This window comes from Triticum dicoccoides, chromosome 5A, assembly GCF_002162155.2.
Source record: "Triticum dicoccoides isolate Atlit2015 ecotype Zavitan chromosome 5A, WEW_v2.0, whole genome shotgun sequence".
NCBI classification, from domain to species: domain Eukaryota; kingdom Viridiplantae; phylum Streptophyta; class Magnoliopsida; order Poales; family Poaceae; genus Triticum; species Triticum dicoccoides.
The window spans coordinates 490,840,136-490,863,147 of record NC_041388.1 but is presented as its reverse complement, the minus strand read 5'-3'; positions in this window follow the sequence as shown (position 1 = coordinate 490,863,147).

Genomic DNA, 23,012 nt, shown 5'->3' with positions numbered 1-23,012 from the left:
ATATGATGCTCATATTACTAAAACAGAGAACGTTTAATTGGTCGCCTAATGTTCCTATATTCATTTCGAAAAGCATGTGCGCTACCCACTAGTCCAGCTAGTTCCATTTTCCTGATTTTACTCTTGATGCTTAGGGTTTTCCCCTTTTATCTACTCTACTATGATCTGCGTAGGTGCTTTCTGTCGTACTAGCATTACTCCACCCTTCAAGCTAAACAACACAACACTCAAAATTCCAAAGCTTAGTTGTTCAAATATGATTGTGATATGATATTGATATTAGTTAACAGACACATTTAATTGGTTAGCTAAAGGTCCCACTTGAGTTTCCAAATGCATGTCACGGCATATAGAGAGACAACAGAATTGCATTTCTTTGTCACTTGTTGACTGTACTTTCTTGTCCATACCAAATCTTAGTTGTCATTTCAAAGCAAACATCGGTTGCTAACTACCCTTTGCACGGTTTGCAGCTTCAGATCTACCATCCCACTACCACGGTAAACACTATACTCATCATGCTTACGGTTTTCCCATTTTATGATGACCACGATCAGCCTACGTGGTTTGTGTCGTAATAGCACTGCTCCACCCATCGAGCTAAACAAGCTTAGTTGGACAAATTCAAATCTGATATTATGTTGATATTAGTAAAACTGAGAGGTGTTTAATTGGTCAGCTAAATGTTCATACTTTAGTTTCGAAATGCATGTCAGCCACATATGGAGAGACCGGAAGGAATAGTATTTCTTTGTGCGGTCTGGTTCAACATGGGTGGCCAACCGACATTGTATAGAAACACTTGTAATATCTTCAATCTGCTTGCTCTTCTGCTCTTCTTTAAGATGATCCTCTTCTCTTGCGGTCGAATGGTCATGTCGAGTTATTCTCCCTTAGTATATTTCGAATCTGTCAGGTCAGGTCGACTTGTTCTTCTTTACTATATGTTGAAGCTGTCATCTACGAAGTATCATCACTTCTAGAGCTATCATATTTTCAGTAGTAGGCTACATTATATTAATGCACACACCAAATTACAGCATGCATGTCACCTCTTAGAAGAATCGCAGAGATAGCACATAGTGGTTTATAGGGAGGAAGTATTGGATTAGAATCACTTCTGCATTACAAAGATAATCTCACTTTTTTTATGTTTTCATGCATGTCAGGTGTTGAACATTATCAAAATGAATATGAGAATGGGCGCACGAGAGGAATATTGCGGAACAATCCACTGGCTAACAAACTTGGCATGGTGGAGGATGGCCTATCTTATTCACCCATCAAGGTGCTTGCTCTAACATGGCAAGGTTGTATTGGTCGCACATATTTTGCATCTGACCTCTTGCATTACTTCTAATTTGTTACACCATCTGCTTAGTTTAAGCATCATATATCAGTATATGACATACCTATCCATTTTCTGTACCAATTCCATGTGTCGTCATACTATGTTTTTATAGTCAAATGTTGTTCTTTCGTAATAGATGTCCAAAAGGAAGAGGGTGAGTGCAGATCCTCAAGGAGTACAAACTAGGTATTTGGAAAAGGTAGTGATACCTGTTAAATCAAATAGATCAGCAGCCACAGAAAACACAGGACCAACTGTACCACACTTTACCCCTACTCCAGTGGTCAAACCCCTATTAGAACTGCTGAGAGCCCAGCGTCAAGTACTGTCTATGATATCAATTCAAAATTTGAACTCCTAAATTTCTGCATGTGCCTTACCTTCTCTCTTGTATGAAAACTAATTTCAGATGAATATCCTTGCTCAAAGGATCATAGGATCTCATGACAATACTGGGCTCTACATTGCTCTTGTCAGTACCTCTTGCCCTTTGTCAGCATACTTACACTCATTGATGTTTGATTATGTAGCATCACTGTAAATGTTCGCTTCTTTATCCTCCGTTTGCTTGAAATTATAAGATCTATATTTACTCTTAGATAAATGTAGAATTAACACAATGGTTATGAAGTTTTGGATTGCTCATGTAGGTACCTGTTGTCATGTACTCCCTCTGTATCGAATTAATTGTTGATTGATAACCCACAAGTATAGGGGATCGCAACAGTTTTCGAGGGTAGAGTATTCAACCCAAATTTATTGATTCGACGCAAGGGGAGCCAAAGAATATTCTCAAGTATTAGCAGCTGAGTTGTCAATTCAACCACACCTGGAAACTTAATATCTGCAGCAAAGTGTTTAGTAGCAAAGTAATATGATAGTAGTGGTAACGGTAGCAAAAGGTAACGATAGCAAAAGTAATATTTTTGGTGATTTATAGTGATGATAACAATAGCAACGGAAAAGTAAATAAGCAAAGAACAATATATGGAAAGCTCATAGGCAATGGATCGGTGATAGAGAATTATACTGGATGTGGTTCATCATGTAACAGTCATAACCTAGGGTGACACATGACTAGCTCCAATTCATCAATGTAATGTAGGCATGTATTCTGAATATAGTCATACGTGCTTATGCAAAATAACTTGCATGGCATCTTTTGTCCTACCATCCCATGGCAGCAGGGTCCTAGTGGAAACTAAGGGATATCAAGGCCTCCTTTTAATAGAGTACCAGACCAAAGCATTAACACATAGTGAATACATGAACTCCTGAAACTACGGTCATCACTGAAAGTGGTCCCGATTATTGTCACTTCGGGGTTGCCGGATCATAACACATAGTAGGTGACTATAGACTTGCAAGATAGGATCAAGAACTCGCATATATTCATGAAAACATAATAGGTTCAGAGCTGAAATCATGGCACTCAGGCCCTAGTGACAAGCATTAAGCATAGCAAAGTCATAACAATATCAATCTTAGAACATAGTGGATACTAGGGATCAAGCCCTAACAAAACTAACTCGATTACATGATAAATCTCATCCAACCCATCACCGTCCAGCAAGCCTACAATGGAATTACTGACGCATGACGGTGAGCATCATGAAATTGGTGATGGAGGATGGTTGATGATGACGACAGCGATGGATTCCCCTCTCCAGAGCCTCGAACGGACTCCGGATCAGCCCTCCCGAGAGAGTTTAGGGCTTGGCAGCAGCTCCGTATCGTAAACGCGATGAAACTTTCTCTCTGATTTTTCTCTCTCTGAACACGAATATATAGAGTTGGAGTTGAGGTCGGAAGGGGGCGCGCCCAGGGGGGCAGGCGCGCCCCCACCCTCGTGGCTAGGGTGTGGGCCCCCTGGTCTTGATCTTTTGCCAGTATTTTTTATTATTTCCAAAAATAATCTCCGTGAAGTTTTAGGTCGTTCCGAGAACTTTTGTTTCTGCACATAAATAACACCATGGCAATTCTGCTAAAAACAGCGTTAGTCCGGGTTAGTTCCATTCAAATCATGCAAGTTAGAGTCCAAAACAAGGGCAAAAGTGTTTGGAAAAGTAGATACGACGGAGACGTATCAACTCCCCCAAGCTTAAACCTTTGCTTGTACTCAAGCAATTCAGTTGACAAACTGAAAGTGATAAAGAAAAACTTTTACAAACTTTGTTTAATCTTGTTGTTGTAAATATGTAAAGCCAGCATTCAAGTTTTCAGCAAAGATTATGAACTAGCCATATTCACAATATCTCTTAGGTCTCATGTTTACTCATATCAATGACATAATCAACTTGGAAGAAATAATAATAAATATCAGATGACAACACTTTCTCAAAACAATCATAATATGATATAACAAGATGGTATCTCGCTAGCTCTTTCTGAGACCGCAAAACATAAATGCAGAGTACCTTTAAAGATCAAGGACTGGCTAGACATTGTAATTCATGCTAAAAGAGATCCAATCAAGTCATACTCAATGTAAACTAATCAGTAATGAATGCAAATGACAGAGGTGCTCTCCAGCGGGTGCTTTTTAATAAGAGGAGGATGACTCAGCATAAAAGTAAATAGATAGGCCCTTCGCAGAGGGAAGCAGGGATTTGTAGAGGTGCCAGAGCTCGATTTTGAAATAGATATGAATAATATTTTGAGTGGTATACTTTCATTGTCAACATAACAACCAAGAGATGGCGATATCTTCCATGCTACACACATTATAGGCGGTTCCCAAATAGAATGGTAAAGTTTATACTCCCCCTCCACCAACAAGCATCAATCCATGGCTTGCTCGAAAGAACGAGTGCCTCCAACTAACAAGAGTCCCAGGGGGAGTTTTGTTTGCAATTATTTTGATTTGATTTGCATAAAGCATGGGACTGGGCATCCCGGTGACCAGCCATTTTCTCGTGAGTGAGGAGCAGAGTCCACTCCTCTTGAGAATAACCCGCCTAACATGGAAGATACAGACAACCCTAGTTGATACATGAGCTATTCGAGCATACAAAACAGGATATTTATTTGAAGGTTTAGAGTTTGGCACATACAAATTACTTGGAACGGCAGGTAGATACCGCATATAGGTAGGTATGGTGGACTCATATGGAACAACTTTGGGGTTTATGGAATTGGATGCACAAGAAGTATTCCCGCTTAGTACAAGTGAAGGATAGCAAAAGACTGGGAAGCGACCAACCAGAGAGCGACAACAGCCATGAACGTGCATTAAAGTTAATGAATATTGAGTGCAAGCATGAGTAGGTATCTTTCTTTTATTAGTGACAATTTCTTTCATATACTTAGCATAAGGATTCATTTTGAGCATATCAGTTAATCGCATACGCAAAAATATAGGTCTAATCATTTCAGCAAAGCGCTCAAAATCCTCATCATCCTTTTTCTTGGATGGTTTGGGAGGAAAAGGCATGGGTTTTTGAACCCATGGTTCTCTTTATTTACCATGTTTCCTAGCAACAAAGTCTCTCTTACCATAACGTTGATTCTTTGATTGTGGGTTATCAAGATCAACCGCGGGTTCAATTTCTATATCATTATCATTGCTAGGTTGAGCATCATCATGAACATTATCATTAACATTATCACTAGTTTCAGGTTCATTACCAGATTGTGTTTCAGCATCAGAAATAGAAATATCATTTGGATTCTTAGGTGTTTTAGCAATATGTTCACTAGAAGCATGCAAGGTCCTATCATTTTTCCTTTTCTTCCTTTTAGAAGGACTAGGTGCATCTATATTATTTCTCTAAGAATCTTGCTCAATTCTCTTAGGGTGGCCTTCGGGATACAAAGGTTCCTGAGTCATTTTACCAGTTCTAGTAGCCACTCTAACAGCATAGTCCTTATTCTTACTATTCAATTCATTGAGCAAATCATTTTGAGCTTTAAGTACTTGTTGAAAGCATAAGTGCTCCCTGGGTGGTTTTGGTAATTAATGTCTACATATCTCTTGTGGACTAACACTTTTACCTAGTATGTTTCAGATAAGTTCAACAATGGAGTGGCATGGACTAGAGGATGTGGAACCCCTTCAAGATGCTAAGGACAAAGGATTGGCTCAAGCTTCAAGATCAAGACTCTCCATTTTCTATTTTAGTGATCCAAGATCACATTGAGTCTATAGGAAAAGCCAATACTATCAAGAGGGGATGAGGTGTTGCTTAATGGCTTGCTTGCTCAAAGTGCTTAGTGATATGCTCCAAAACCCTCAACTACCTTCCCACATCCACATATTACCTAAACCAAAAGTCAAACTCGGCCCCACCGATTCAATCTATCCGGCGCCACCGAGTTTCAGATGTCATAGCCACTGCCACGAACCCTAGCAAATCGGTTTCACCGATAGGGATCTCGGTCTCACTGAGATGGGATTGTAATCTCTCTGTGTATGTCCATTACCAAAATCGGTCTCACCGAGTTTGAGCAATCGGTACTACCGAGATTACAATGCAAACCCTCTGGTTAGCTTATTACCAAAATCGGTCCCACCGAGTTTGTGTAATCGGTCCCACCGAGTTTGCCTGACCAACTCTCTAGTTAGGTTATTACCAAAATCGGTCCCACCGAGTTTGTGTAATCAGTCACACCGAGATTACGTTATGCCCTAACCCTAACCATATCGATCCTACCGAGTTGCATCTCAGTCCCACCGAAAATCCTAACGGTCACAAGGTTTGCTGAATCGGTCCGACCGAGTTTAATCATTCGGTCCCATCGAGTTTGGCAAATTGTGTGTAACGGTTAGATTTTGTGTGGAGGCTATATATACCCCTCCACCCACTCTTCATTCATGGAGAGAGCCATCAGAACATACCTACACTTCCAATAGACATTTTCTGAGAGAGAACCACCTACACTTGTGTTGAGGTCAAGATATGCCATTCCAACCATATGAATCTTGATCTTTAGCCTTCCCCAAGTTGCTTTCCACTCAAATCTTCTTTCCACCAAATCCAAATCCTGTGAGAGAGAGTTGAGTGTTGGGGAGACTATCATTCGAAGCATAAGAGCAAGGAGTTCATCATCAACACACCATTTGTTACTTCTTGGAGAGTGGTGTCTCCTAGATTGGCTAGGTGTCACTTGGGAGCCTCCGACAAGATTGTGGAGTTGAACCAAGGAGTTTGTAAGGGCAAGGAGATCGCCTACTTCGTGAAGATCTACCGCTAGTGAGGCAAGTCCTTCATGGGCGACGGCCATGATGGAATAGACAAGGCTGCTTCTTTGTGGACCCTTCGTGGGTGGAGCCCTCCGTGGACGCGCGCAACCGTTACCCTCCGTGGGTTGAAGTCTCCATCAACGTGGATGTATGATAGCACCACCTATCGGAACCACGATAAAAACATCCGTGTCTCCAATTGCGTTTGAATACTCCAAACCCTTCTCTTTACATTCTTGCAAGTTGCATGCTTTACTTTCCGCTGCTCATATACTCATTGCATGCTTGCTTGATATGAATTGTGTTTGTTAAACTTGTGCTGAAACTCCACTTAAACTAAGAATATTAAAAACTGCAACTTTTGGCACTTAGTGTCTAATCACCCCCCTCTAGACACCTCTTCTCGATCCTTTTAATTGGTATCAGAGCTTTGGTCTCCATTGCCTTGGTTTAAACACCATTGGAGGAAGATGGATGTGTCTACTTTGGGGAGTCTTAGACATAGAGTGCCTATTCTTGATGGAGAGTATTTTCATGAGTGGAAAAATGAAATGCTTGAGATTTTCAATGAATATCATTTGAACAAGTACATTACTAGCCCTTGTGCACCTCATGTTGATCCTTTGCACCCTACCCTAGATGAAGATATTGACATGATTCACAATCATAGAACTGTTGAGCTCATCATTAGAGGCTTGCCTAGAAACTTGATTAGATGTTTGCCTACTCTCAAGTGTGCCTACACCATATGGAGATTTCTTGAGGAATGATTTCCAGATTATTCCTTGAAAAATTTAGACGAAATTCTCCATAAGTCTATTGCCTTGAGTAAGATGAACTCTAGTGATCCTAGCTTTGGTGATTATCTATTTGAGCTTACCAATCTCATGCGTGCTAAAGGAAATGTTGGAATCATTAGCGATATCATATCCGAAGCTATTAGAATTCATAAAGGTAACCATTGTGATGATCATTTATCTAATGAATTACCCTCTCTAGGAATTGATCAATCACAAGATGATGTTGAACATGGATACTATGATGAAGATGATGATAGTGACTATGATCTTGATGATGCAATGAGGCATTTTGGTCTTATGGCAAATCTTCGCGGCTACATGGCTGGAGGAAAGGAATGGGTCCTTGATAGTGGATGTACTGATCATATGACCGGAGATAAAGATATGTTTCGTGAGCTTGCTGAAAACGACGGCCCTCGAAAAGATGTCACTTTTGGTGATAATTCAAATGGTAAGGTGGTTGGCCTTGGTAAGGTGGCCATCTCACATGATAGCTCCATACAAAATGTCATGCTCGTTGAATCCCTTGGATACAATTTACTTTCAGTTTCTAGACTTGCGGATTTCGGTTTCAATGTCTTATTCACTGAAGTAGATAGCCAAGTGTTTCATAGAGACAATCATAAAATGGTCTTTACCGGTATACGTAGAGGAGATCTTTACATTGTTGATTTCATTAAAAAGGCTCAACCTAGAACTTGCTTAATTACCAAATCTTCTAAAGGCTGGTTGTGGCATAGAGGACTAGGTCATGTTGGTATGCGAAATCTTGATAAGCTTATTAAAGGTGATCATATCCTTGGAATAAAAGATGTCATATTTGACAAGGATGAACTTTGTAGTGCTTGTCAAGCAGGGAAACAAGTTGGAGGAAGTCACCGCGCGAAGAACATCATGACCACAAGAAGACCACCGAGCTACTTCACATGGATCTCTTTGGTCCAAATGCCTACAAGAGTCTCGGTGGTAACTCATTTGGTCTAGTCATAGTTGATGATTTTTCAAGATTTACGTGGGTGTTCTTTCTTGATGACAAATCGCAGGTCCAAAAGATCTTCAAAAACTTTGCTAGGAAGGCCCAAAATCAGTTTGACGTGAAGATCAAGAAGGTTTGGAGCGACAACGGAACGGAGTTCAAGAACGCAAATGTGGACACCTTTCTTGACGAAGAAGGGATTTCACACGAGTTCTAGGCTATATACACACCTCAACAAAATGGAGTTGTTGAAAGGAAGAACCGGACTCTTATCGAGATGGCAAGAACGATGCTTGATGAGTACAAAACGCCAAAGCACTTTTGGGCGGAAGCGGTTGAGACAGCTTGTCATGCAACAAATCACTTGTATCTTCACAAGCTACTCGGCAAGACGGCATACGAGCTCCTCACCGGTAACAAACCCCAAGTTGGATACTTTCGAGTATTTGGCTCAAAGTGCTACATTCTTGATAAGCATCGTCGTTCAAAATTTGCTCCTAAATCTCATGAAGGTTTCCTACTTGGTTATGGCTCAAACTCTCACACGTACCGTGTCTACAACAATTTCACCCGAAAGGTTGAAGAGACGGTAGATGTGAAGTTTGATGAATCTAACGGCTCACAAGTAGAGCAATTGCCAATTGATGTAGGAGACAAAGACCCTTCGGAAGCAATTCAAGACTTGTCCATTGGCAAGATTCGTCCAATGGAAGTGAAGGAGAGTACCTCGTTCGTCCAAGTGGAAGCTTCTACCTCACGACAAGGTGAACCAAGAGTTGATACGGAAGCATCCACAAGTGGGACACGCCAAGATGAAGAAAACGAGGAAGCGCACCAAGATGAACATCAACAACCTCCTTCTCCACCACGACAAGAGAACGACAACGTCAACAATGAAGAAGGCCAAGCAGAAGCACGAGATGAAGAGGATGTTCCACCCCGACCCAAGCAAAAGCTTTCACGAGTTCGAGCAAGAATTGCTAAGGATCATCTCGTCGAGCAAATCTACAATGATATCCAAACCGGGAGAATCACTCACTCTAAAACTCGTTTAGCTAACTTTTGTGAACATTACTCATTCATCTCTAGCATTGAACCTATGAAGGTTGAAGAAGCATTGGAGGATCCGGAATGGATAAATGCTATGCATGAAGAGCTACACAACTTTGAGAGAAATCAAGTGTGGACATTGGTCGAGAAGCCCGACAACAACCACAACATCATTGGTACCAAATGGGTGTTTCGCAACAAGCAAGATGAAGATGGACAAGTGGTTCGCGACAAAGCACGTCTCGTCACCCAAGGCTACACACAAGTTGAAGGTATGGACTATGGTGAGACATATCCTCCCGTTGCTAGACTTGAGTCCATTCGTATCTTACTTGCTTATGCTAATCACCATGATATCATCTTGTACCAAATGGACATTAAAAGTGCTTTTCTAAATGGCAAAATTGAGAAAGAAGTTTATGTTAAGCAACCTCCCGGCTTTGTCAATCCTAAGAAACCCAATCATGTTTACAAACTTCACAAAGCCCTTTATGGTCTTAAACAAGCTCCTAGAGCATGGTATAAATGCTTGACCAAGTTCCTTATTGAAAAAGGCTTTGAAATTGGTAAAATTGATTCTACTCTTTTTACTAAAAGGGTTAATGGAGAACTATTTGTGTGCCAAATTTATGTTGATGATATCATATTTGGTTCAACTAACCCTCATTTTAGTGAGAAGTTTGGAAAGCTAATGTCGGAGAAGTTTGAGATGTCTATGATGAGTGAACTCAAATTATTTCTCAGTTTGCAAATCAAGCAAACTAAGGAAGGTACCTTTGTCTCCCAAACGAAGTACACCAAGGACTTATTCAAGAAGTTCAATATGCAAGAATGCAAAGGTATGACTGCACCCATGCCTACTAGTGGACATCTTGATTTGACCAAAGATGGTAAACCGGTTGATCAAAAGGTTTATGTCTCTATGATTGGTTCATTGTTATATCTATGTGCCTCTCGTCCCGATATTATGCTAAGTGTGTGCATGTGTGCACGATATCAAGCTTCTCCTAAAGAGTGTCATCTTAAGGCTGTGAAAAGGATAGTGAGATACCTAATCCATACACCAAATTTTGGCATTTGGTATCCCAAGAGGTCCTCTTTTGATCTTGTTGGCTACTCCGATTCGGACTATGCCGGCGACAAGGTTGATAGAAAATCCACTGCGGGTACTTGTCAATTCCTTGGTAGATCTCTTGTGTCTTGGTCTTCCAAGAAACAAAACTCGGTATCCTTATCCACCGCCGAAGCGGAATACATTGCCGCTGGTTCATGTTGTGCTCAATTACTTTGGATGACCCAAACTCTTAAAGATTATGGGATATATGTGAAACATGTTCCATTGCTATGTGACAATGAAAGTGCTATTAAGATTGCTCACAATCCCGTGCAACATTCTCGAACTAAGCATATTGAAGTTCGTCATCATTTCATTCGAGATCATGTTGCAAAAGGGGACATTAACCTTAAGCATGTTCGCACTGATAGGCAATTGGCGGATATATTCACTAAACCACTTGATGAGAAAGTGTTTTGCAGGTTGAGAGGTGAATTGAACATCGTTGATGCTTCAAACTTGGAGTAGGAACTCCATTTGATACATGCGGGGCATGAGCCTATGACTAATCCTCGATATTTCTCTTATGATGCTATTCATATGTCTTGGATATATTTGTACCTTGCATGTTATCTAACCCGTGTAGGTACTTGGTTGAATCTAAATCTATGAGATTGCAACTCACTCACATCTTGAGCAATCTCTACATCACCAAGTCTCTACACAATGGTGGTTGAAGACAAGGAAGCACTAAACCATTCAAACATATCCTTTGGCAAATTCTATGTTGAGTCTCATGATTGTCATTTTGGATGCAAAAGTGCTCTTCCTTGCAAAGCTAACCCATGTAGGTAGATGAACTCAAACTCCAAGTGTTGCTCCCAACCCTTAATGAACTACATCAACCTTGAGCAACCCACACAAGTTCAACTACATGAGCAAGATCAACACCACCACCCAAGGTATGTTATTCCATCTTAGAGAAGCTTTACTCCAAGTCATGAGTCAAAGCAACTCGACAAGATATGAATACATCAAAAGGCTTAAACGAAAAATGGTAACCCCATTTTGAGCTTAAACGATGAGTATGACCTATGATCAAGTGCTCTCACTTGACTCCTAAGTCAATATACTCTAACATAGGTGACTTTGTCGCCGACCATCTCTAGATGAAGTTCTCGTGTGTGTCTCCGTGCTTTTGTCTCTTGCATATTTGTTTCCCCTTTCAAAAAAAACTTCATCTAGAACTTTTAGTTTCTTTTCTTTCCTTTTTGTTCTGCATTTTCTGCATCAAATTCATTGCAAATCTTTCAGTAAATTCCTTGCATATCCTTGTGAGATCTTACTTGTCTAGTGAGCTGAGGTGACAAGTGGTTTCACTTTGATGAACTCAGTCACACCGGTTTGTTCTCTTCGGCCCAACCGAAATCTTTCGGTGCAACCGAAGCACACAACTCGGAGTCACCGATTCCATCACAGGAAAACCAACTTGCCACTTATTCCTGATTTCTGTTTGCTCCAGCTCCACTCAATGATCCTTGTCCTGTACCAGCATCATATTAGACATGCTGCTTTGCTCTGTGACTCAAGGACCAACCCATTTGTATCACATGTCCAAAAGAGCCCTTCTTGGAAAATGATGTCAAAGGGGGAGAGAGAGATCACATCAAAGCTTAATCCTTCCTATAGGGGGAGAAAGAGAGAATACTCAGGGGGAGAGAGTTTCTCAACTAGGAGAAAGTAAAATCATCAAAGACCCCAGATGCTTGGTGTTCAAGAGGAGAGATGTCACATGTCTTTAAGAGGGGAAAGACATGTTTGGTTGCTTGCTTTAGCTCAAGATCTCTTGTTTCCTTTTTGTTTCTCTGATTTTCTATTCCCTATCTTCTCCCAATATCCCATGCAGATTCAGGGGGAGCAAGACATCTAAGGGAAAGGAAATCTCTGATTTTATTGCATATCTTTACCTTTGGGGACATGTCTATATCCAATGTGGTACTTAGTACTTACTCTACGTGTCATCCCAGTCTTGGTTCTCTTGTGGTTTCTCTTGCTTGCTCTGGTCAGTAGGTGTATCTGTGTTATTTAACCTTGTTTGCGCAGGTTCGTCCCATCCTAAGCCAACTCAAGACCACAAGGTAAGTATATGCATCATAGTCATGTGAATGAGAAGTTCTTGCTGATGTACATACTGTTTGCAAGAAGGACTCATGAGCATGAAGGTACATTTCTCACATTCACATCATTTGCTCTGATGCATATAGCCAAGATACATGTAACACATTGCTTACTCTGTCATGTTTATGCATTCACATGCTCCTATATTCAATATTCACATGATTGCATACATGTAGGGGAGCCTATGCATGTTACATGTCTTTCCAAAGCTTTACTTGCTATTCTCTATATCTTTACCTAAAGATTTGATGTATGTTTTCATCAATTACCCAAAAAGGGGAGATTGAAAGCACAAGTGCTCCCTGGGTGGTTTTGGTAATTAATGTCAACATATCTCCTATTGGACTAACACTTTTACCTAGTATGTTTCAGATAAGTTCAACAATGGAGTGGCATGGACTAGAGGATGTGGAACCCCTTCAAGATGCTAAGAACAAAGGATTGGCTCAAGCTTCAAGATCAAGACTCTACATTTTCTATTTTAGTGATCCAAGATCACATTGAGTCTATAGGAAAAGCCAATACTATCAAGAGGGGATGAGGTGTTGCTTAATGGCTTGCTTGCTCAAAGTGCTTAGTGATATGCTCCAAAACCCTCAACTACCTTCCCACATCCACATATGACCTAAACCAAAAGTCAAACTTGGCCCCACCGATTCTATCTATCCGGCGCCACCGAGTTTCAGATGTCATAGCCACTACCACAAACCCTAGCAAATTGGTTTCACCGATAGGGATCTCGGTCTCACCGAGATGGGATTGTAATATCTCTGTGTATGTCCATTACCAAAAGCGGTCTCACCGAGTTTGAGCAATCGGTACTACCGAGATTACAATGCAAACCCTCTGGTTAGCTTATTACCAAAATCGGTCCCACCGAGTTTGCCTGACCAACTCTCTGGTTAGCTTATTAAAAAATCGGTCCCACCGAGTTTGTGTAATCGGTCACACCGAGATTACATTATGCCCTAACCCTAACCATATCGGTCCTACCGAGTTGCATCTCAGTCCCACCGAAAATCCTAACGATCACTAGGTTTGTTGAACCGTTCCGACCGAGTTTAATCATTCGGTCCCACCGAGTTTGGCAAATTGTGTGTAACGGTTAGATTTTGTGTGGAGGCTATATATACCCCTCCACCCACTCTTCATTCATGGAGAGAGCCATCAGAACATACCTACACTTCCAATACACATTTTCTGAGAGAGAACCACCTACACTTGTGTTGAGATCAAGATATGCCATTCCAACCATATGAATCTTGATCTCTAGCCTTCCCCAAGTTGCTTTCCACTCAAATCTTCTTTCCACCAAATACAAATCCTGTGAGAGAGAGTTGAGCCTTGGGGAGACTATCATTTGAAGCACAAGAGCAAGGAGTTCATCATCAACACACCATTTGTTACTTCTTGGAGAGTGGTGTCTCCTAGATTGGCTAGGTGTCACTTGGGAGCCTCCGACAAGATTGTGGAGTTGAACCAAGGAGTTTGTAAGGGCAAGGAGATCGCCTACTTCGTGAAGATCTACCGCTAGTGAGGCAAGTCCTTCGTGGGCGACGACCATGAGGGAATAGACAAGGTTGCTTCTTCGTGGACCCTTCATGGGTGGAGCCCTCCGTGGACTCGCGCAACCGTTACCCTCCGTGGGTTGAAGTCTCCATCAACGTGGATGTACGATAGCACCACCTATCGGAACCACGACAAAAACATCCGTGTCTCCAATTGCGTTTGAATACTCCAAACCCTTCTCTTTACATTCTTGCAAGTTGCATGCTTTACTTTCCGCTGCTCATATACTCATTGCATGCTTGCTTGATATGTATTGTGTTTGTTAAACTTGTGCTTAAACTCCACTTAAACTTAAGAATATTAAAAACTACAACTTTTGGCACTTAGTGTCTAATCACCCCCCCTCTAGACACCTCTTCTCGATCCTTTTACTTGTTCTACTTGAGTGGTAACCATAGAAGCATGTTTACTAATAAGTTTAAGTTCACCTTTGACATTAGCCATATAATCACCCAAGTGTTCAAGCATATAAGCACTGCGTTTTAATTCTCTACCAAAATAAGCATTGAAGTCTTCTTGCTTAACCATAAATTTATCAAACTCATCTAAGCATGGGCTAGCAGACTTAGTAAATGGGATTTCAGCTTTATCATATCTATAGAGAGAATTTACCTTTACTACCTGTGTCGGGTTATCAAGACCATGTGTTTCTTCAATAGGTGATGGATTAAAACCATATATTTCTTCAACAGGCGGTAAATTAAGACCAAGTATTTCTTCAATAGGAGGTAAATTCTTAACATCTTCAACTTTAATACCCTTTTCTTTCATGGATTTCTTTGCCTCTTGCATATCTTCAGGACTGAGAAATAGAACACCCCTTTACTTAGGAGTTGGTTTAGGAATAGGCTCAGGAGTTGGCTCAGGAAGTGTCCAATTATTTTCATTTGTCAACATATTATTCAATAAAATTTCAGCTTCATCCGGTGTTCTTTCCCTGAAAACAGAACCAACACAACTATCCAGGTAATCTCTGAAAGCATCGGTTAGTCCATTATAAAAGATATCAAGTATTTCATTTTTCTTAAGAGGATGATCAGGAAAAGCTTTAAGTAATTGGAGAAGCCTCCCCCAAGCTTGTGGGAGACTCTCTTCTTCATGTTGCACAAAATTATATATATCCCTTAAGGCAGCTTGTTTCTTATGAGCAGGGAAATATTTAGCAGAGAAGTAATAAATCATATCCTGGGGACTACACACACAACCAGGATCAAGAGAATTAAACCATATCTTAGCATCACCCTTTAATGAGAACGGGAATATTTTAAGGATATAAAAGTAGCGAGTTCTCTCATCATTAGTGAACAGGGTAGCTATATCATTTAATTTAGTAAGATGTGCCACAACAGTTTCAGATTCATAGCCATAAAAAGGATCAGATTCAACCAAAGTAATTATATCAGGATCAATAGAGAATTCATAATCCTTATCAGTAAAAAAGATAGGTGAAGTAGCACAAGCAGGATCATATTTCATTCTAGCATTTAGAGTTTTTTGTTTAAGCTTAGCTAATAATTTCTTAAGATCACTTCTATCATTGCAAGCAAGAAAGACTCTTTTAGATTCTTCATCCATAACATATCCCTCAGGCACAACAAGTAATTCATATTTATTAGGAGAGTCTTCATAATCACTTTCAGCAGTATTATCATTTTCAATAATTTCATTCTCTCTAGCCCTAGCAAGTTGTTCATCAAGAAATTCACCAAGTTGCATAGTAGTATCAGGCATAAAAGTAGTTTCATCATAAGTATCATGCATAGCTGAAGTGGAATCATCAATAACATGCGGCATATCAGAATCAATAGCAGAAGAAGGTTTAGGTGTCGCAAGCTTACTCAAAACAGAAGGTGAATCAAGTGCAGAGCTAGATGGCAGTTCCTTACCTCCCCTCGTAGTTGAGGGATAAATCTTGGTTTTTGGATCTCTCAAGTTCTTCACAATGATAATGAGATATAAATCAAAAGTGACTCAAAGAATAGAGCTATGCCCCCCGACAACGGCGCCAGAAAATAGTCTTGATAACCCACAAGTATAGGGGATCGCAACAGTTTTCGAGGGGAGAGTATTCAACCCAAATTTATTGATTCGACACAAGGGGAGCCAAAGAATATTCTCAAGTATTAGCAGCTGAGTTGTCAATTCAACCACACCTGGAAACTTAATATCTGCAGCAATGTGTTTAGTAGCAAAGTAATATGATAGTAGTGGTAACGATAGCAAAAGGTAACGATAGCAAAAGTAATATTTTTGGTGTTTTATAGTGATGATAACAATAGCAACAGAAAAGTAAATAAGCGAAGAACAATATATGGAAAGCTCGTAGGCAATGGATCGGTGATAGAGAATTATACTGGATGTGGTTCATCATGTAACAGTCATAACCTAGGGTGACACAGAACTAGATCCAATTCATCAATGTAATGTAGGCATGTATTCCGAATATAGTCATACGTGCTTATGGAAAAGAACTTGCATGACATCTTTTGTCCTACCTTCCCGTGGTAGCGGGGTCCTAGTGGAAACTAAGGGATATTAAGGCCTCCTTTTAATAGAGTACCAGACCAAAGCATTAACACATAGTGAATACATGAACTCCTCAAACTACGGTCATCACCGGAAGTGGTCCCGATTATTGTCACTTCGGGGTTGCCGGATCATAACACATAGTAGGTGACTATATACTTGCAAGATAGGATCAAGAACTCACATATATTCATGAAAACATAATAGGTTCTGATCTGAAATCATGGCACTCGGGCCCTAGTGACAAGCATTAAGCATAGCAAAGTCATAGCAACATCAATCTCAGAACATAGTGGATACTAGGGATCAAACCCTAACAAAACTAACTCGATTACATGATAAATCTCATCCAGCCCATCACCGTCCAGCAAGCCTACGATGGAATTACTCACGCACGGCGGTGAGCATCATGAAATTGGTGATGGAGGATGGTTGATGATGACAACGACGACGGATTCCCATCTCCGGAGCCCCGAACGAACTCCAGATCAGCCCTCCCGAGAGAGTTTAGGGCTTGGCGGCGGCTCCGTATCGTAAAACGCGATGAGTCTGTCGCTCTGTTTTTCTCTCTCCGAACACAAATATATAGAGTTGGAGTTGAGGTCGGAGTAGCTCCAGGGGGCCCACGGGGTTGGGGGCGTGCCCAGGGGGCAGGCGCACCCCCACCCTCGTGGCTAGGGTGTGGGCCCCTGGTCTTGATCTTTTGCCAGTATTTTTTTATTATTTCCAAAAATAATCTCTGTGAAGTTTCAGGTCATTCCGAGAACTTTTGTTTATGCACATAAATAACACCATGGCAATTCTGCTAAAAACAACATCAGTCCGGGTTAGTTCCATTCAAATCATGCAAGTTAGAGTTCAAAACAAGGGCAAAAGTGTTTGGAAAAGTATATACAATGAAGACGTATCATTGATCAATTGGATGTATTTAGAACTTAATAGTTCTAGATACATCCATTTGAGCGACAAGTAATAACGGGCGGGGATGGTATTACTGTACTTGCATCGCGAGATAGTTGATTGTCTAGCATTACTCTGCATCTTATCTTCCCTGACCTCCACTTTCTCCAAATTATCATATCTACATTTACTCTTACCAAAATGTTGAATAAAGCCAATGCCACTGCACACGTTGATGTCTACATTCCTCTTGCCAGTACCTTTTGCCTTGTAACACTGTGCTTAATTAATTGCTATTTGATTATGTATCATCAGTCTGCACCTGAGCTTCATTATCCTCTGTTTCTTCCAATATTATTTGATCTATATTTATTCTTTGCAAAATGTAGAATAATGGCAACACTTATAAAGAATTTTCTTTAGGGAATTTATTGAATTATCCTTCCATCAACATGGAGAAGGGCTTTGTCCAACCCGTGTTAACATGTAATGTAAGTTCATCCTTCTCAAGACTTCAAACTTTGTTCTAGTATAGATTTGGATAGGCATCATTTCCTCCACTGCTGTTTACTTTGCTATTTACATCTGATTGGATGTTTGCAACAACTACCAGTTTTAAATTGTAGTTGGAAAAACATGTTCCTTATGCGGAACAGATCCATTTATTTGCTTATATAATTGTGAAACCTGTTACATGTCTCCTTATTTCTCTTTCAGAGTCGTATCTCTTATGCTAGGCAGAACTTTAGGGAAGATAGCGAGCCAAATGATCTTGAGGACAGCGAGATGACCCCAAGGTCCTGTCTTGATGAAGACAGTGAGTTGAAGCAACTCACCAGCAGGTGTGAGACAACCTCTGTGTAATCGCCGCCTCAGTTAGTTTGACTTCTTCAGTCACAACTTAAAGCGGAAAGGCTTGCTTCACCTCAGCTCCGACTTGAAGTCAAAGATATAAGGAAGATGTCAGGGGACTATCGTGCGCACTATGGTGCCATACAGCTAGGGATGAAGCATCTATCGTTGACACAACTAAGGTCTTATCAGCTTGTTCGGCTGCTTGCGGGGGCCGACCTTGCCAGGCCTAGTGCCTTCTGAAGTGCTCTCAATTTTGTATATTCTTTTGTCGGTGCGTTTATATGCACTGGTGGCGACCTTTGATGCCCAGTGTATGTAATCCGCAGTCATGTTGCGCTTTATTATCACCAGTAGCAAACTTTGATTCCCAGTGGATGTAATATGCCATAATTTCTTTATTGTATAGTCTAGGTTTATTCTTTGGTCGGTATGCTGTAATTTAGGACGGAAGGGTCAGTGGATCTCAGTGTTGTCGGTCTTCAGGCCAGCCCGTTACTCATATGGGCCAAAACGTGGGCCTATAATCATCTTGGGCCATTAGTAGGTCTAAACCTATAGTAGTTTGCCGCCTTTAACAGGCCGAGTAAAGTTCTGGCCAGCTGGGCCAAAGAATACCATGGGCTTTTAACAGGTTAAAACCTAGATTGGGCTAGCGTTGAGCCGAAAAATTCACAGGACAATATAGGTCGAAACTGCCTAAGGCCCATGTTGGGACCAAATAGGACGAGCAGTTAACAGGCCAAAATATATCTCAGGCCTGTTTGGCCCAATAAAATGATAGGCTTTAAGCAGGCCGGTATCCACGCGGGCCATAGGCCCAAAAGTGTCAGGGTCCATTATCAGATGAGTTGTAAGCAGGCCGGATTCAACGCGGACTATAATTAGGCCCAACTTTTACACGGGCCATTAATAGGCCGATAGGCCAGTTGGGCTGAAATTTATCCATGAAGACTACGGGCCATTAAGAGGCCTAAAGTTACATCGGATAGGAAATAGCCCAGTTTCTGCATGGGCCGTTAAATGGCCTACAGTTAAACCAGGCCGACAATGTCCCAGATACTCCACGGGCTGCTAACAGGCCGAAACTATGATCGGGCCGAGCTGGTAAACGGGCATTTAACAGGCTGAAATACAAACATGTCTTAGAATGGGCCCAAAGGTGTAGTGGCCTGTTAATTGGCCTGGTCCGATATGGGTCGTAATTTGGCCCAAAACTCGGCAGGTTGTGAACGGGCCTGATATGATATGGGCCTCTAGTTGACCCAAAACATGGCAGGCTATTAACGGACCAACCCACTAGTGTCTGAAAAAACATGGTGGGCCTTTAGCTGGGCCGGCCTTTTCACCGGAATGGGCCTCTATTGGGCCGTGCCACATGTCGATGTATCATAGGTGCCTCATGTCCAATGAGTGGATGACATCTGTCCCAACGAGGAGCTAACACGTGGTTCCGTCGGCCAATGAGAATTCTACACATGGAAAATCCCATTGGTCCAGGCTGTTAACGGGATATCAGATCCAAAACCGGATCCAATAGCTTAACGGCGAGCCGTTATGGTCGATGCCACGTGTCGTTCACCCTTGAGGAAAGCACTTCTATGACACGCGATTTATCATCGTGGAAGTGGATACTTCCGTGATGATAATTTTGGTAATGTCATGGAACACTTCTAAGACAACACATGTATGACAGAAAACGTGACCTACTGTGACAAACACGTATCATCACGAAAGTGTATTTTTTTGTAGTGTTGACCTACAAGGTTCGGTAGTAACTTGATCTGAAGTTTCATGATCACCATCATTAACTTCCTCACTAATTGGTGTAGGCATCACTGGAACTGATTTCAGTGATGATCTATTTTCCAATTTGAGAGAAGGTACAATTACCATCAAGTTCTACTTCCCTCCCACTCACTTATTTCGAGAGAAACTCCTTCTCTAGAAGGATCCACTCTTAGCAACAAAGATCTTGCCTTCGGATCTATGATAGAAGGTGTACCCAACAATTTCTTTTGGGTATCCTATGAAGACGCACTTCTCTGATTTGGGTTTGAGCTTATCAGGTTAAAACTTTTTCACATAAGCATTGCAAACCCAAACTTTAAAAAACAACAGCTTAGGTTTCTTGCTAAACCATAGTTCATACGGTGTCATCTCAATGGATTTTTAGACAGTACCCTATTTAACGTAAATGCAGCTATCTCTAATGCATAACCGCAAAAACGACAGTGGTAAATCGGTAAGAGACATCACAGATCGCACCATATCTAATAAAGTACGGTTACAATGTTCGGACACACCATTAATCCATGGTGTTGCAGGTGGCATGAGTTGTGAAACTTATTCCACATTGTTTTTAAATGAAGGCCAAACTCGTAACTCAAATATTTGCCTCCGCGATCAGATCGTAGAAACTTTATTTTCTTGTTATGATGATTCTTAACTTCACTCTGAATTTCTTTGAACTTTTCAAATGTTTCAGACTTATGCTTCATTAAGTAGATATACCCATATCTGCTTAAATCATCTGTGAAGGTCAGAAAATAACGATACCCACCGCGATCCTCAACACTCATCGGACCGCATACATCAGTATGTATTATTTCCAATAAGTTTTTGGTTTGCTCCATTGTTCAGGAGAACGGAGTCTTAGTCATCTTGACCATGAGGCATGGTTTGCAAGCATCAAATGATTCATAATCAAGCGATTCCAAAAGTCCATCTGCATGGAGTTTCTTCATGCGCTTTACACCAATATGTCCTAAATGGCAGTGCCACTAGTATGTTGCACTATTATTATGAACTTTGCATCTTTTGGCATCAATATTATGAATATGTGTATTACTACGATCGAGATTCAATAAACCATTCACCTTGGGTGTATGACCACATAAGGTTTTATTCATGTAAACAGAATAACAATTATTCTTTGACTTAAATGAATAACCATATTGCAATAAACATGATCCAATCATATTATGCTCAACGCAAACCCCAAATAACATTTATTTAGGTTCAACACTATTCCCGAAGGTAAAGGGAGTGTGCGATGGTGATCTTATCAACCTTGGAATTACTTCCAACACACATCGTCACCTCGCCCTCAACTAGTCTCTATTCATTTTGTAACTTCTGTTTCAAGTTACTAATCATAGCAACTAAACCAGTATCAAATACCTAGGGGCTACTATGAACACTAGTAAAGTACGCATCAATGACATGTATATCATATATACTTTTGTTCACTTTGCCATCCTTCTTATCCGCTTAAGTATTTGGGGCAGTTCCGCTTCCAGTGACCATTTCCTTTGTAGTAGAAGGACTCAGTTTCAGGCTTGGGTCTAGCTTTGGGCTTCTTCATGGGAGTGGCAACTTGCTTTCCATTCTTCTTGAAGTTCCTTTTCTTTCCCTTGCCCTTTTCCTTGAAACTAGTGGTCTTGTCAACCATCAACACTTGATGCTTTTCTTGATTTCTACCTTCGCTGATTTCAGCATCGCGAAGAGCTCGGGAATTGTTTTACGTCATCCCTTGCATATTATAGCTCATCACTAAGTTCCAGTAACTTGGTGATAGTGACTAGAGAACTCTGTCAATCACTATCTTATCCGGAAGATTAACTTCCACTTGATTCAAGCAATTGTAGTACCCAGACAATCTGAGCACATGCTCATTGGTTGAGCTATTCTCCTCCATCTTGTAGGCAAAGTACCGTCAGAGGTCTCATACCTCCCGACACGGGCATGAGTCTGAAATACTAATTTCAACTCTTGGAACATCTTATATGCTCCGTGGCATTCAAAATGTTTTTGAAGTCCCGGTTCTAAGTTGTAAATCATGGTGCACTAAACTATCAACTGGTCATCATACTGAGCTTTCCAAATGTTCATAATGTCTGCATCTGCTCCTGCAATAGGTCTGTCACCAAGCGGTGCATCAAGGACATTATTCTTCTGTGTAGCAATGAGGATAATCCTCAGATCACGGAGCTAGTCCGCATCATTGCTACTAACATCTTTCAACATAGTTTTCTCTAGGAACATATCATAAAAATGGGGAAGCTATATGCGAACAATTGATCTACAACATAGATATGCAAATACTATCAGGAATAAGTTCATGATAAATTTAAGTGCAATTAATAATATTACTTAAGAACTCCCACTTAGATAGACATCCCTCTATTCATCTAAGTTATCGTGTGATCCATATCAACTAAACCATGTCCGATCAATAAGTGAGATGGAGTAGTCTTCAATGGTGAACAACTATATGTTGATCATATCTACTATATGATTCACATTCGACCTTTCGGTCTCCAGTGTTCCGAGGCCATATCTGCAGATGCTAGGCTCGTCAAGTTTAACCCGAGTATTCTGCATGTGCAAAACTGGCTTGCACCTGTTGTATGTGAACGTAGAGCTTATCACACCCGATCATCACGTGGTGTCTCGCCATGACGAACTATAGCAACGGTGCATACTCAGGGAGAACACTTATACCTTGAAATTTAGTGAGAGATCATCTTCTAATTCTAACACCGAACTAAGCAAAATAATATGCATAAAGG